Genomic DNA, 15,316 nt, shown 5'->3' on the forward strand with positions numbered 1-15,316 from the left:
TACTGAAGATTTGACATGAGAAATTGTTCAGGAAAAACAAGTAACTAGTCTACATTAAAGAATTGTTGGTAGCAGAAGCTAATGGGCTAACATAACACACTACTATCACGAGGGACAGAACAGAACTATGGAGGAATTTGGATGTTTTACAGTTGTTTTTTTTGGACAAAGGGGACCAAGAAAGTAAGCAGTTTTTATATGAACTTGCATTTTTGCACGTAATTACACAAAGACACAAATGACTAAAATAAAAATAATAATACCAACTCTAGAAAATGAGTGGAATTAGAATTTTCACTTGAATATCTTGGATTTCCATACATAGAGATATATATAGCAATAGAAGTATGATAACAATATAATGTCCATCCTTAACACGCTTTCTTTCAGGTTCAATATTTAAACCATGTTACAAGACTGGCAAACAGGAAGCAGCTCGACTGTTCCATTACTTCAGGGTTCAGCGCCTGGATCAGAAACGTGATGCCACAACCCACTTTGCTCGGGGACCCCTGAAGCCATGACATGGAACGAACAGATCTAGAAAACATCTTATATCTATAAAGGGCACTTGAGTCAGCTTGGTTCTCTCACAGTGCTACAGGGGTCTCACAGAGATATTATTGGGTTAAAGATGACCTCCATGAACTAAGACTCGACTAAGCCTGATTTTTTTGGTTTTGCCTTATTTGTCTGCTAAGGTCAAGTGGCCGAAAGCGGTCGCGTTTAAGACCTTATTATTCATGTGACGAAAGCGTGAATGGGCGAATTCTAATAGGAAGGTTTCTAGCGTGTTCGACCGAATAATAAAACTAGCACACTTTTTAATCCATGCAAGAATGTTAAAGTGAAAAAAATGTATTTAAGACTAAATTAAAAGGCCTTTACATTTTTCATTAAAAAGAAAACAAATCAAAGTTTTGCATCTTATCAAAATCCCAGTGCAATCTTTCAGGTACTTAAGTAGTAGCTGAGTGAGGTTCCACATCTCTTCACCCCGTGACGCGTTGTACACGCGTGTACATGACAACAGGAAGCATGAGGTGGCGTCTGAGCGACGACTGCTTTCTTATAATCACAAGTTGCTACAACGCTCTTTGTCGACCTGCTGATTTATCCGTGTCTGAAAACCTACGCAGTTTATGGATCGGTCGAGCAGTGGTCGGAACAGTAATCAATACAGGGATGCATCATCTGTCAGACGTGTGATCCATCACTTAACTGAAGTATAAGAACCATTTCTCACTTCCACTCAGGCAAGTGCAAACAAGAAATTAAACCATTTTATAAGATGGAGAAGCATTTAAATAAGCTGTTGTGAAGGGAAGTTAAAATTCTTTCTCAACTTCCCATCAGCTATGCAATTAATATTCAGCCTCTTTCACCACAACTATCGTCTCCACGTCCTCAACCATCCTGGAACCTCATTGGTTCTCCACTTGAGTTGTCCCCATTCATGATATTGTCCTCTATAGTCACTCCCGTTGACCACCTCGGTATGATGTCGGTAAACCAAACATCATAGTATCGACACCCATTCCACCCTGACTGCACTCTCTTCTGAACATGAATCACTACATCATCAGCAAACATCATGGTCCCATGGAAACCCCTTTTTAGCGCTTAAACTAATACCATTAAAAGTGTCATTGCTCATTTTTTGTTAAAAAAAACGAGTGACCTAGTTTAATAGTATAGTTTTTAATAAAAAAAATATACATCAAATAAACCCACATTTTTGGGTGCTATACCACGGTTAAATAGATACAAAATAATTTGTTATAGAAATGCATTTTTGTCTCCATCAACTTTGGGAACACAATATAAATATCATATAATACAATACAATACCCCTGCATTATCTCAGGGTCAAGGTGATCCGAAGGCCCGAAAAACCAATATGTTTGAAGTATCCCTTGCGTTGTCTTTGGGTCAAGGTCTATGACCTGCACCACTGCACATATATTTCTGGAGCCAAGGGTTAATGTAAATGTTTTTATTTACAGTAATTAAAATCTATACATAGCCTTGACAAACAACATCAAATGTTTTCCCCCTCAATTGCTAGACATTTATTTTATAAATTAAATGGAATGCATATATTTTCCATTGAAATAATGTCAATGGAAATTACCTTAATGTGACAACAGGGGGCAGTAGACCTCTAGAACATAATTACACAAGAACAGCTTGTTCTGCACCCACCATACTCCTCAAATTATTAATGGATCCAGATGGTTATATGGTATTTGCTACCCCAAGAATGCACTTATCTATTAATCTATTGAATCAGTTTTTGAGCTATTTTGCTGACAAACTGAAAGAAAAATGGAGACAAAACCATAACCTCCTCCACAAAAGTGTTAGAAATCAATAACTAAAGGATTCGAAAAAAGAAAAACCAAACAGGAAATCATAAGGGGGATATTGAAAAGGGCCAGATGAAGGATGTGGACTCACTTCTCCCTGATCTGACGACATCGTACATAGAAATGTCAAAATTGCCACAGTAATACTCCATTGATGATTTACATGACTAATAAAATGCTGCAGAGGCTGAAACAAAATATGGCAGCAGAGGATCAACAAAAATTCCAAATCCAATAAACCATGGCCGTCACACTTTCGGTGATTTAATATGAAACAACAGCCGCGTTCGGCTTCTTCATTTTGGATCGTCTATTATTATTATGTGGATCATCTTGTGTGAGAATAAACAGCGCAACAAGACCAATAATGAGAATAAGTGCCACTTGTGATTGACATGCCTATTTATATCCAAGTATGGAGGGAGTTATGTGTGTTTGATTAAAAAAAAAGAGACAGGATTTGGTCACATTTCTGAATCTTCAATTGGGAAAATCAATTTCGGGGTTGCTATGACGGTGCCGGGAGTTATTAAAGAGTTAGAGTCTTGCATAATAACTACACGACCGCAGGGAATTTCCCTTGCAGCTTCATATGTAGTATTCAGCCGTTCACTTTAACCTGCAAAATGATTCAGTCCAAAATGTTTAATAATACACTCTAGCTTATGGTACTGTGTAGACATGAGAGGGATATCAAAATATATATTTATTTTTTTAAAGCACAGACTGTATTGTATCATTGAATAACTAACATACAGACAGAATGCCGAGCCATCCAGGAGCAGATGAAAGGCATAAAAGTGAGCCAGAGAGTAAGAAAAATGGATCTCAAAATATGGAAAATATTGATCTGAAAGCTCTTTGCAGAGACTTTCATTCTACTTCGTTTGAAAACTTTTCTTATCGAGCTTCTGTGCAGAGGAAACATCTTCTCTCTAGCCCTTAAATGAACCCCGGAGTCGGACTTAACAAATGGTTTCACTTCCATCATGTTCCTCTTTCAAGTTCACTTTGATCTGGACTTCTCTTCTCTGGGCTATAATAGTAGAAATATAGACCCGGACCACGTGATTCCTTCTGTTAATTAATCCAAGAGCTAGAGGGAAATTGAACTTGCTGAAGGACAAAAGCTCAAACAACTGCATGCAAAGTATGAAATAATAGTTGTTAAAAGTTAATGTCTAAAAAAAACCGTCACAAATCATAAATGGATGATTAAAAAAAAAACAAGAGAGGATTAACGTTCACATAAAAAAAAAACGATAAAAATAAATCATAGTTTGTGATATTCCACTTATTTTTTCTAGTTAACAGGTTTGTTTTTTGAGTAAACGTGACTGAATTTAGTGTCTAAATGTGTCAAGAGTCACAGTCTAATGTTACTTCAGGGAAAATACCTTTTAATTCATTAATTTTTTTACCGCTTTAATCCGTTATAGAATGTTTGCGGGGGGGCTGGAGCCTATCCCAGATTATATTCTACGGGTGAAAGGGGGGAGACACCCTGGACAGGATGCCAGTCTGTCGCAGGGCAAACAAGGACACACACACACTCATTCCTACTGACAATTTCCCAAAGTTCACGATCAACCTCTGTATGTTTTTGAACTGGGGGAGGAAACAGGAGTGCCCAGAGTTAACCCACGCAACACGGGGAGAACATGCAGACTCCACAGAGAGAGGTCACAAGTTGGTTCCAGATCGCAACCATCGATGATACACAACATGGACGACACATATAGAAACAAGACAGAAATAGTTTTTAAACATTTGTACATTATTTAAGACATTAAAGGCTGATATTTTAAAGCGTAAATGTGGTACAAGGTTGTTTTCAGAACAAAAGTTTGGGTCGTTTGTTTTTTGTTTTAGGTTCTGGCAACCGAGCCGAGGCAAACCATCCATCTCACTCCGTCCTCCCGTGTGCCGGAGCCTTGACCTCCTCGCTTTGATCAAGCTTCTGATTTGTGGTTTATCTGAAAAAATCTAGTGTGCTGCTCAACTCCCGACAGACGCTCAATCACGGTGAATGGATGCAGAGCGATGATCTGATCCTTCGGGGTTGCGTGGGCAGAGGATGAAGAGGAGAGAGAAGACTGTAAATACAGCAGGATGTTTGCGTTTGATCACGACTACAGCAGACGTGACTGCCAGGATAGTTACAACAGCGTATGCACAAATATCATTGTAACGGCGTTATCCGCAGTAGTTTAGCATTAGTCGACCGTTTTTTTTTACTTGTTAATTTAAATGAACATGGACATTCTTTGACCCTGGCTTTCCAGGACAAGAAAAAGTCAATCAATTAATAAATTAAAAGTGAAAATTAAATATATAAATTGATTCATTTAGAAAATGCAACTGTAGTTCTGGATTCGTAGAAGCACCAGGAAATGAAGAGGATCCGAGAGACGGCTCAGACTGTCCCCGTCCTGTCTACTCGCGGTAGAGACCTCTATGGATGCAGCTGAACGGCAAACTTGCGAGCGCAGAGGTACGACGCAACTGTCGTGAGCAGAGATTCCTCCCCACGGCAACAGAGTTGGAGCTAAAAATAGATGCTGGATCTTTGAATCAATTCTTCTTAGCCGGTCTGGACCAAACACAAAGCACAGTCTCGGCTGAAAGAATAGAAACGGTGTGTGTGTGTGAGTGTGTGTGGGGGGGGAGCAAAAGTCAAAATGTCCCACGCCGTCCCTTTAGTCGTTCCCTCCGGGGCAAAGTCTGGGTTAAGCCATCCATCTTGCATTTTGGCACAAGAAGTGCACAGCTAAAGCAGTTGAAGGTACTCGGCCAGATATGCGAGTGCACAACTCAAGGGGTCCTCCGAGGGCAACGTTGGAGACTTTCATAGAAGCCCCTTAAATACAGAAGTGACTTTGACTCCAGGAAAAATGACGTATTTGAATATCATACAACATTTTGAACATAATAAAGTAGATGTTAGAAGTTTAAATTAACCACAAAAGGTAACCTGACAAATATACTTGTGTTACTTCCTATGATGGTTTAGAAGAACCGAAGCCATGTCAGAGACACGACCGCACCCACCTCTAAACAGTGAACCCCCACGATGCCTTTCTTCACACTGCTCTATTGAGTGACAGCCAATTGGTCGCCATAATACTGTATTTCAATTCTACATCGATGTTGCCATGTAAAAAAATGATCGTCAGCTGTAGTTGGTTGGCTGGGCGGCAAAGCATTAGGAAAGCTGTTAAGGTTACCGTTACTGACAGGGTTGTTGTTAATTTAAACAAGAAAAAACATACTGATGTCTCCAAAGCGCAATAAGTCCCTCATCATGGCCACTTTTTTTATAAGACGAGTCACATGGAGACTGGATTGATGACACACCATGACAATCCTTGATGCTTGACCAACCACAGCAGAGTGGGTGTGGTTATGGCAAACAGGATTTCAGCTCCAGCTGTTTTACTTTTTGTACTTTTTTAAGCACATTTTCTAATATAAATATTTCAATGAAAAGAGAGTTTTGTACAAACAGACACATACTGATGATACAATAGAGGTCCTGAATCAGTTTAGGACACACTTAAATCAACACAATAATTAATAAGGGAGGGTTCAATAATGAAACTCCCGAGTCTGAGCAAAGCCCTCAAAGGGGAACATTGAGCTTCTGCTTGTGATTAAATGAAAGGGTGGCAGCTTTAAAAGACTTAATGTAAAGCGACATAAGGTCAGACAGATTGACGGCGGTGATCGACAGTCGCAGTAATGCATTTCCAGCAGCATAAGGTGACCCCAGGCGTAAAAGTTTCCCCTCTCTGACCCGTTGAGTGTGCCTAGCGATTCAATTAACTCGCTGCTATCCCTACATTGTTTTTCTTCATTTCCGGGTCTGAATTTTAAACGGTTACATGCGAGATGGACGATCATCCTCAAGGTTTTCCAGTCGTGCTCGAAAGGGGACACGGGGCGCGAGAGATGTCACATCTGTGAACAGAAGAGGCAGGATTTCATAATTCTCCAGGGAACGCCGCAGATTCCCCGTGGACGGGGCCTCAGCAGGAGGACTCCAGTCAGTCGTCCTTAATCGTATCTAACGGAGCACGAGAGCCGCTGGACAGAGATCCCCACGTTTACGAAACGATCTGTCGCTTTTAACTTCTGCCGATGAATTCATCACCAATAGATTTCGGGAAATATCCAGGAAAGCATCTCTTTTTTTTCCCTGAGCCAAGAACATCATCTGATCGCTGAAAAGAATGTGATGGACAATGGAAGTGTTTCATCCAATCGGAACAGGGCGTACGATTGCACAGCACCAGATGAATGTGCTTCTTAATGGAAGAATCTTCTGCCCGCCTCGTGGGTTTAGAGGACTGTGTTGCTAGGCAGACGTGATTTGAAAGAGGTATGAATTACATCTTGTCAGCATGGCAGCTCGGCTTCCTTGACATATCTTTGAGTAAGTAGTGTGAAGGGAAAGCTCGACCTTTGATCCTAGTTCAGTTTGGGCAGGTACAGGTCTAGGTTACTCTGTTTCCTGGAAAGTCACGTCCATTTTTCCACCACGACAGGAACAGGAGGACACTCATTCAGAGTATTCCATCTTTACTTTAGCGCTTCTGATCTTCATGATCTTTGCTTCAAGCTGGACAGAAAAAATAAACAATCCCCACCGGAAGCACCTCTAATGCGGCGTGCCCTCTTGATACCAACATTTTTTTTTTCAGGTCACAAAGGCATAAATCCAGCACAGCATAGTCCAAACCATAGAGGAGAATAGATCCTTTTATAAAAACATTTTTACCCTCAAAATAACCTTAAAATGATAATAGATTACATGTCACTGGAGTAGGCACATGGTGGTTAGTGTGATCGCCTCACAGCAAGAAGGTTGCTGGTTCACTTCCTGGTCGGGAAGGAGCCAACTTGTGACCTTTCGGTGTGGAGTATGTATGTTCTCCCCGTGTTGTGTTGGTTTACTCCGGGCACTCCGGTTTCCTCCCACAGTCCAAAAACATACAGAGGTTGATTGAGAACTTAGAGTAATTGTCCATAGGAATGAGTGTGTGTGTGAATGGTTGTACAGTATGTCTTTGTGTGCCCTTACAATAGACTGGCGTCCTGTCCAGGGTGTCCACTGCCTCTTGCCCTAAAGAAACTGAGACAGGCCCCAGCCCTCCCACAACCACCGTAAGGGATTAAGCGGTACAGAATATGAATGAATGTCACTGAACTCTCCAGAAGAATAAAATAAAATCCGCTTAATGGCAAAGATGAATGCAGTGGGGACAGAAGGGCTGGAGAGACATGCACAACGCAAATGTATCCAGTAGTTCACACCCTCATGTCGACTAAGGGTTGGGATTATTAGTAATATGTTCCTTTTTAGTACCTTCCGACGCTCACTTGTCATCATCCTTGTCCAAAAAGACACTTTAAAAAACATCCAAATACCTTCACACTGCTCGTCTGTAACGTCCATCTTGTATTGAAGCCTCAACATTAGGATTTGGTACAAAAATTACCTAAATACGTCTATATTTTAAGATCGTTTTTAGTGGAAGATCCAAGACTATCACAGTAAATCTTGCGCACTCACACTGTTTCAATGAGGATTCACTTGGATCTGGAGCTGAGACACTTCTATGGAGGTACTTAGATGTTTTTAAGTGAGTGTTTTTAGACGAAAGTGAAAACAAATGAGCTCTAATTGCTACATTAAAAAGAACAGATAATCTCAACCCTTACATGAGGGTGAGTAGAAAATGAGTGAAAGAAGCTGTCGTTTGTCCTGCAGTGACAATCAAAACTTGTTGGACTGGCCAGATTCTGACACGGGCAGCGTTGGTCACACAAAAAGTCCATCATCAGCTTCGAAACTGAAATAGTTGTGATTGAAAAACTACATCAAGTATTTCAAGTGTTGAAACAGTTATGTGTCCATTTTCACTCTATATTCTATTCCAGCTGCTCACGGTCAAAATGTTAATCCGCCCACCAGTCTGAGAGGTCAAGTCCAAACCGATGTAGTCGACTGTTCTCGCCCGAGGTTTGAGCCAGCACTCTGACTGAACCCAGTGAAAACAAAAAGGAACCTCAACCCACTCACAATATGCACAAATATAATGTTACAGAATAACAACTAAATCTCCAATTGAATATATAAACCACTAACACCACAAAAGAGATAATAATCCAGTATAAACATACACCAACCAGAATGCGATGACAATTGACAGGCAAAGAAACATGTAGCGAGTGTTGTTAACACATCACGAGGGCTAGAGTGACACAAGGCCATACTTCAAATCAGTGTCTGAAGCCGAGACAGTAAAACAAGACTACTTGCTGTCACTGCAGCGTTTCTCAAATGTACAACCCAAAACCCCCGCAGCTGCCTCCGACCAAACACAACCTCTGACACAAGCCAAGTCACATGACCGCCACAGGAAACACAAACTAGTTGACATAAATGTATTCAACATAAAACATGTACTTCAGCAGTAATGGACAACTTATGTAATGTATTATTGAAATAAATAAAAAAACAGCAATATGGTGTAAATTTAAACAGAAACACACTCAAATAATTAACGATTTCATATTTATACTCGCATAAAAAAAGATGAGGAATATTATGTTGATTATTCAGATGAATTAAGGGATAATAAATAAGGCAGCAGTGGAAAAACAAATGTTGAATATCCAAAAAGACTATCAGTCTTAAAACAGCACTTCAAGAATATTGCAAAATAATCTTATTTTTCCATATAGAAGACATACAAATTAAAATCCTTATGGTGATTACAGGTAAAATCACTGTAAAGCTCAAAATAACACAAATTAAAGTATATTCAGTACAACATATATCATTGACACTGAAGACCCTGTTAACCCGATTATGATCCAAATAGAAATCAAACCATGTAGATGTGTCTTGTTAAAAAAAAAAAAAAAAAATTGTTTTCCTGACGAGTGGCGAACGAGACAAATGGATAAAAGCAAAACACTGGCACCTCCGACACCCACGCAACCATCCAACCTGTCCAGGCCGACAAGCTGCCAGAAGAGTCCAGACAGAGATAGCTCACGACGTTGCTAAAGAGGTCACCCAGGGAAACCCAATCTATAGCAAAACATCATCTGTCACTCCTCAGACGGGGAGAAAACGCAGATGTATTACTGCAGCTTGTACAGACGCCGCAGGAGCAGCACACGCTTACAAAGTCGTTGAGCTGAAGTTAGACGTGTCCGAATGAAACTGAAGATCCACATCTGATGCTAACTTTAACATTTGGGTCAGGATTGTTTGGAAATACGTCATGGTGGTCGAAGCTCATGGAAATAAAACTGACAACACAAGTCAACACGTATTGCTCTGACTTTCAGTATTTCAGTGACAGTAGTATTGTTAAAAAAAAACAGTAGAAGAAGAGAGTACATAAAGCTCGCAAACACATATTTTAGTTCAATATAAGGATATTAAGATGTTTCCATCGCAACTGGTTGTGATGCAGTTTCTACTTAAGGGGCATCTACCGCCATCTAGTGGCAAAGATTGTATTTACAAACCGTGAATGAACACTGAAATAACTCGCTTTTCTTAAGAACTCCACAATATCGAACAGTAAGTAGTCTTTGGATACTAGGATATTACTTAAGATGGAATTGTAAAGTTTAATAGGATCACATGATTATTTGTATGTACCTTAAAAAGATGGAAAAAAAACCTTGATTTATCAAGTTTGAATTAAAAAAACAAAACAATAAATCACTCAATATAAGATAACTTACATCTTTGTTGATGTTTTGCTCAGTGCGAAACTGCAGAAAAACGGATATAAATCTGTTTTGACAAATAATTGTTATTATGTAAGTAAGTAAGTAAGTAATTTTTATTTGTATAGCGCTTTTCCAGACCAGGGTCACAAAGCGCTTAAACAATCAAAACAATATTCAATAAAGTATAAACTTTAAAGGTCAAGATAAAACTGATAACACAACAGAAGTTCCAGAAAATCAATATGTAAGTAAGTAAGTAATTTATATTGGGGTCACAAGGGGCTTAAACAATCAAAACAATATTCAGTAAAAGATACACTTAAAAGGCCAAGATAACACCGAGAACAACAACATCCAGAAAATCAAGGAAAAGCCTGCAAAAAAATATGTTTCTTGAAACAAATAATTATTTTATTAAACACAAGTAAAATTCCGGTTTGCACCAGTTTCACTACCAAACCAATATTCAACGGGTATTTAATGACCTCCACTGTCCATCATCTGTCGTTACCCTGTCAACATGATGAATGACAACATAAGTGGACCAGAACGCGTTTATTAATTGTAATATTCCATATTTAACTACAATTAACCCCGACTAGCATGGAAGGGCAAATATCGACAAAAGAAGAGACAGAAGTTGTAAATCTAACGATTAACTAAATATGAACTAATAACCTTCACAAGCTGTGGTCGATCATGATCACTACTAACAACCGCGCATATACTGACATCTAGTGGGGAAGCGCTTGAAATGCAACAAGAATGATGAAAATTCCGTATTTTTAAGAATTAAAAATAAAATTAAAATAAAATTAAAGTACTTCAAAACATAATCTAGTGAAATGACAAAGAAAATGATTTATAAATGTATACTTAAATATGATTATTTATGCAAAAGGCCATAACTACAGCAAAATATAAAATTATCAAAATAAAAAAGAGAGAATATCTTTGTATTAATCTGTGTTACTAAGGTCAAATGTGTGTCATTGAAAAAAAATACATTTTCTAGAAGAAGTATTTTAATGGGATTTTATCTCTTAGCCAGTTTTATCAGTTCAACCTAATGTATCGTGTTTATTAGAATAACAAAGTTAACATAGAAAAACTCAGTTGAGCTCAGCCACAGAACGTCTGGAGCGGCTACGAAGAGGTCATTACCACGTCCATTAGTATTACCCCATTAGAGAAATCTATACTCCCCAGTCCACTTTCTGCAGGAGGCACCACTTCCTGTCTGACTTTACAAGCTCAGAGAGGGCTTTCTTAAACCATTGAAAAAAATAAAGTCTTGATATCCAAACTTCTGTCTCACTAAACCTTACTGTTTCAGCGCCTTGAGGGTTTTTCGTGAGCTAATGCTGCAAAGAGAGCCGTCCTGACCTGAGGCACTTTACTGTAACACCAGCCCGCCGGTCCCGCCACACACACCTGAAACAAAGACGAGTGCAGGTCGTGGTGTGCTCTAACCACTGACCTTAATGGAACCAACACTAATGACAGGACTGTGGGCTACGGTGATACATGTGTGGGCGGACGGTGGCAGGATTTCCTCAGTGAGGCCGAGCCAACGCTGGTGCAGTAAACCGACACCACAGGCTCACTTTAATTACCTTAATAACACAGAGTGAGGGAACGTTTTCATGTAGGTTAAACACGTCCTTTTTCGTTTCGTCAGAAGGTTTACATCTTTCTCAAAACAGCATTTATGCAATTAGTTATGTTGTCCACATGGTTATCTCTGTCATGCAGTGTTGCAGTGCATTGTGAAGTTTGGGGCGAAATAAAAACTACTTTGAATTGATGCAGAAATATGGAGTCAATTTACAGTATAGACTAAATTGTAACCCTCAACTTGAGGCCATGGTTCCCAATAGATTGATTGATCGCTGGAGAAAATGTTTTAGGATCATTGTATGTTTGTTTTTGCCTTTTTAAAATAGCCATCAAAAGAATTGTATGAACACCAAACTCAAATCAGGACTATAATACCATCCAGGATGCCATCTGTCTGAAGGTTTCCCTTAAGGAAATTAATATATATCATTTTTAAATTAACATTTAATTTACAACTAAAGGGGTTCAAATCAACATTATGCCAGTCAACATATTGTTAAATATACACCGATCATAGAGTTCATATTTTAGTGTTAAATTAAATATCATCAGTGTTAACTTACACTATTAATAAACAACACTAAGAGTGTTGTATACACTGACAGCTTTAATTGTTAATAAGAATGAACTCTCCTAAAGCTACTCTTGATGGGTCCATTCTATTCAAGACTGTCTTTAAATATTGTCATGAGCACTTCTAAAATCATGATGACTAAGCCTAAATCAGGTACACCAAAAGTCAGTAATTCATAACAACTTCAGATGGCCACATGTGATCAAAACATGACAATGTGTGGCTCTTTCTAAAGAAAAACCGACAAGTGACTAGGTACGTGAACATCAGATTTGTCACTAGTTAGCAAGCTTTTCTGTTCCTTAGAAAATTTGTAACAAAACAGCTTGGAGTAGAAATGTACCTAATCTTAAATATTAAACTTTGTGTATTGTCATTTTATTTCTGTTAGAATTGATCTTATGCAACTGGTGCTTGAAATAGTGTATTCCAGGGATCGGTGTCAAACTGACGGTAATGGTATACAAAATTAGAACTCAATACCCAGCCCTACTCTCAGCAACCTAAATGAACAGCTCCCATGATGCTTTGCCGCCCAGCCAACCAATCCCAACTATCGATCACTACACTGCAATGTATATGAAACAGTGACACAGTTTAATGAAGCAGTGTCATTATTTTCAGAGTCCACTAGATGGCGATCTCTGTTCTAACGAAACATCATTTTTTAACTGATAGCGCCACCTACTGACCTCTAAACAACATGCTTCATGTAGCTTCATCAGCACATCACTTGTCTGGATCAGTGAGTCATAGCATATAAAGATTTTTACACTTTTTTGTCTTGAATTGACCCTCATCATTGTTCATTCATTTTCATCATTATATTCAACACCTGGATTTGAACTGAAAATTAGTTTTCAATGCAGATTTCACTGCCTTATTTCAGTTTCTGATTCCTTTTAAAACTTTTGTTTGTGTTTAAAATACAAACTACCTCTGCGCATGGTTTTGTTTTTCTACTGCTTATTTTGCGTTTTATATTATTTAATTATTTTAATCAAAAATCATAAAATCCTATGTTGTGTTTACAACACTGGCAATACAAGTTTCTTATTCTGATTCAAACTGGATTTAGAAATAGAGTCATGAAGAGGATTTGCAGCGGAAGACTCACTCATACACACTTTAACAAATAATGCTGACAGAAAGTAATTGAAACAACAAAGTGCATAACTAATAAAACACACACATATTTTTGAACTTTGAATAACTTAAATGTAAGTTTTTGAACATATTTCGCGACAAAAAAACGAATGCGACGTACAAACGTGTCAGGAATTATATACCTTTTACCGCTCTTTTCAGTATTGATACAAATGGACTTTGACATAAAATGTGGCTAAGCACGTTTTTTGTGCGTAAAACCCCTTAGTACATGAGGCCCCAGAATGTTGTTTTTGCCTGAAAAAAGAAAGGTAACTAACTAAAAATAAGTGTTACATATCCATTTTAGTTGTTACATGTTGTATAGAGGAAATATCCAGTTAGTACTTACAATTCCAACTGTTATTACACAAAGAAAACCCACAGTGATGTTAAATAACTGTCAGATATGGGTCAATTAAAAATATCTGAATAACTGTTTCAGCTCTGAGACCCTAGAAAAACACCTACAGATAATACACATTAAGAAAGATGAAATGTTAACCTCACACTCACACTCTCAATACAACCCTCGCTTCAAGGTCTAGTCGCTCAACACTCTGGTAACCAAGTGCGAGGAAAGATGACATACAACACTGCGTCCAGATGACGGTCCGAGCGTAAAGTGGAGGTAACGGCAGACGTGCAGAGCTGCATTACAGTCACTGATCTTTGACAAAAGCCGCAGCGACAGAATGAAAGACTAACCCTCGGGGAATACGCGCAACAAAGACGGCGTAAAAATACTCTCTGAATAGTCTCTTAAACGACAATAAGAAAGGTTTAAATATTGATGCAACTTTTGGATTCAAAGATGTTCTCTTTAAAAAATTGACGAAGTTGAAGTTCATTTATACTCAATTTAAAATTAATGCATTAGTTAAACACATAACTAGTGAATAAGTAAATTACGTTATATAAGAAGTTCCATTTATTAAGGTTACTTAAGTCAGCTTAGTTCTCTCAGGGTGTTTTCTCGGACTCAAAATGAAAACAATAAACATCTCTGTCTGGACTGAGACAGATTTTTCATTGTTATGCCCTATCCATGTGCAAAGACCGATAAGGCCAGACACTTTGTGTTATTACTCCGTTACTATTAGTGTATACACTCGTTTTCTTCGTCTAATTCCAAGGAAGGTTTAAAACTGAATTAGAGCTCTGCAGCCCAAACATTGAACAAGTTATAAACTTCCTCCAATGTTTTGCCCTTTTTTTTTCTTTTTTTTTTTTAGCACTTAGCAGCTTTAGAGTAATTTAACAGTAATAATAGTAATTTCCAACCGAAAAATGACCCTAGCACCCTTTTAAATGTTAAAGGGCAGATAAAATATTAAAAAATAAATAACATGGCCTTTTTCATTTTTCTTAAAAAATGTAATTAATTAAAATAATTCATTCAAATAAAATAAAATTCTAGAAAATTGAAAAATTTATAAAAAATCTCTGGACAACGTTTGGTACTTTAGCGAGTACTGTTTATATATGCCTCACTATATTTGTCCGAAAATGTATTTAAAAAAGAAGAATGACTGACTAGTGTTTTCACTTTTCTTTACTCTGCACTGAAGTTTGTGTCATTTGTTATCGATTCATAAATATAAATGTTTACGTCACACTTTTAGCACGTTTTCACAGTAAATTTGAGTATTTGCAGTGAATATGTTTGTTTACAAATGTAATTAAAATAAACTAAATAAACCTTCTCACTTTAATTTAAGTCTGCTTAATTTGCCAAATCATAAAAAATACCTTAATATAACTTCATTTTGAGAATCAAAGAAAAATACATTTTGATGTAAAGTTAATGATTTATTGTATTAGATAAAAAATGCATAGAAAAATAGGA

The 15,316-nt window shown here is 37.9% G+C and overlaps 1 protein-coding gene across 3 annotated transcripts in view; it reads right to left on the bottom strand.

The window, feature by feature from the left end:
- kcnab2a (potassium voltage-gated channel subfamily A regulatory beta subunit 2a) overlaps positions 1-15,316 on the bottom strand; it is a 101,351-nt gene that overhangs the window by 42,484 nt on the left and 43,551 nt on the right. The window lies entirely within an intron of this gene.

Source organism: Callionymus lyra, chromosome 10, assembly GCF_982586985.1.
Source record: "Callionymus lyra chromosome 10, fCalLyr1.hap1.1, whole genome shotgun sequence".
NCBI classification, from domain to species: Eukaryota; Metazoa; Chordata; class Actinopteri; order Syngnathiformes; family Callionymidae; genus Callionymus; species Callionymus lyra.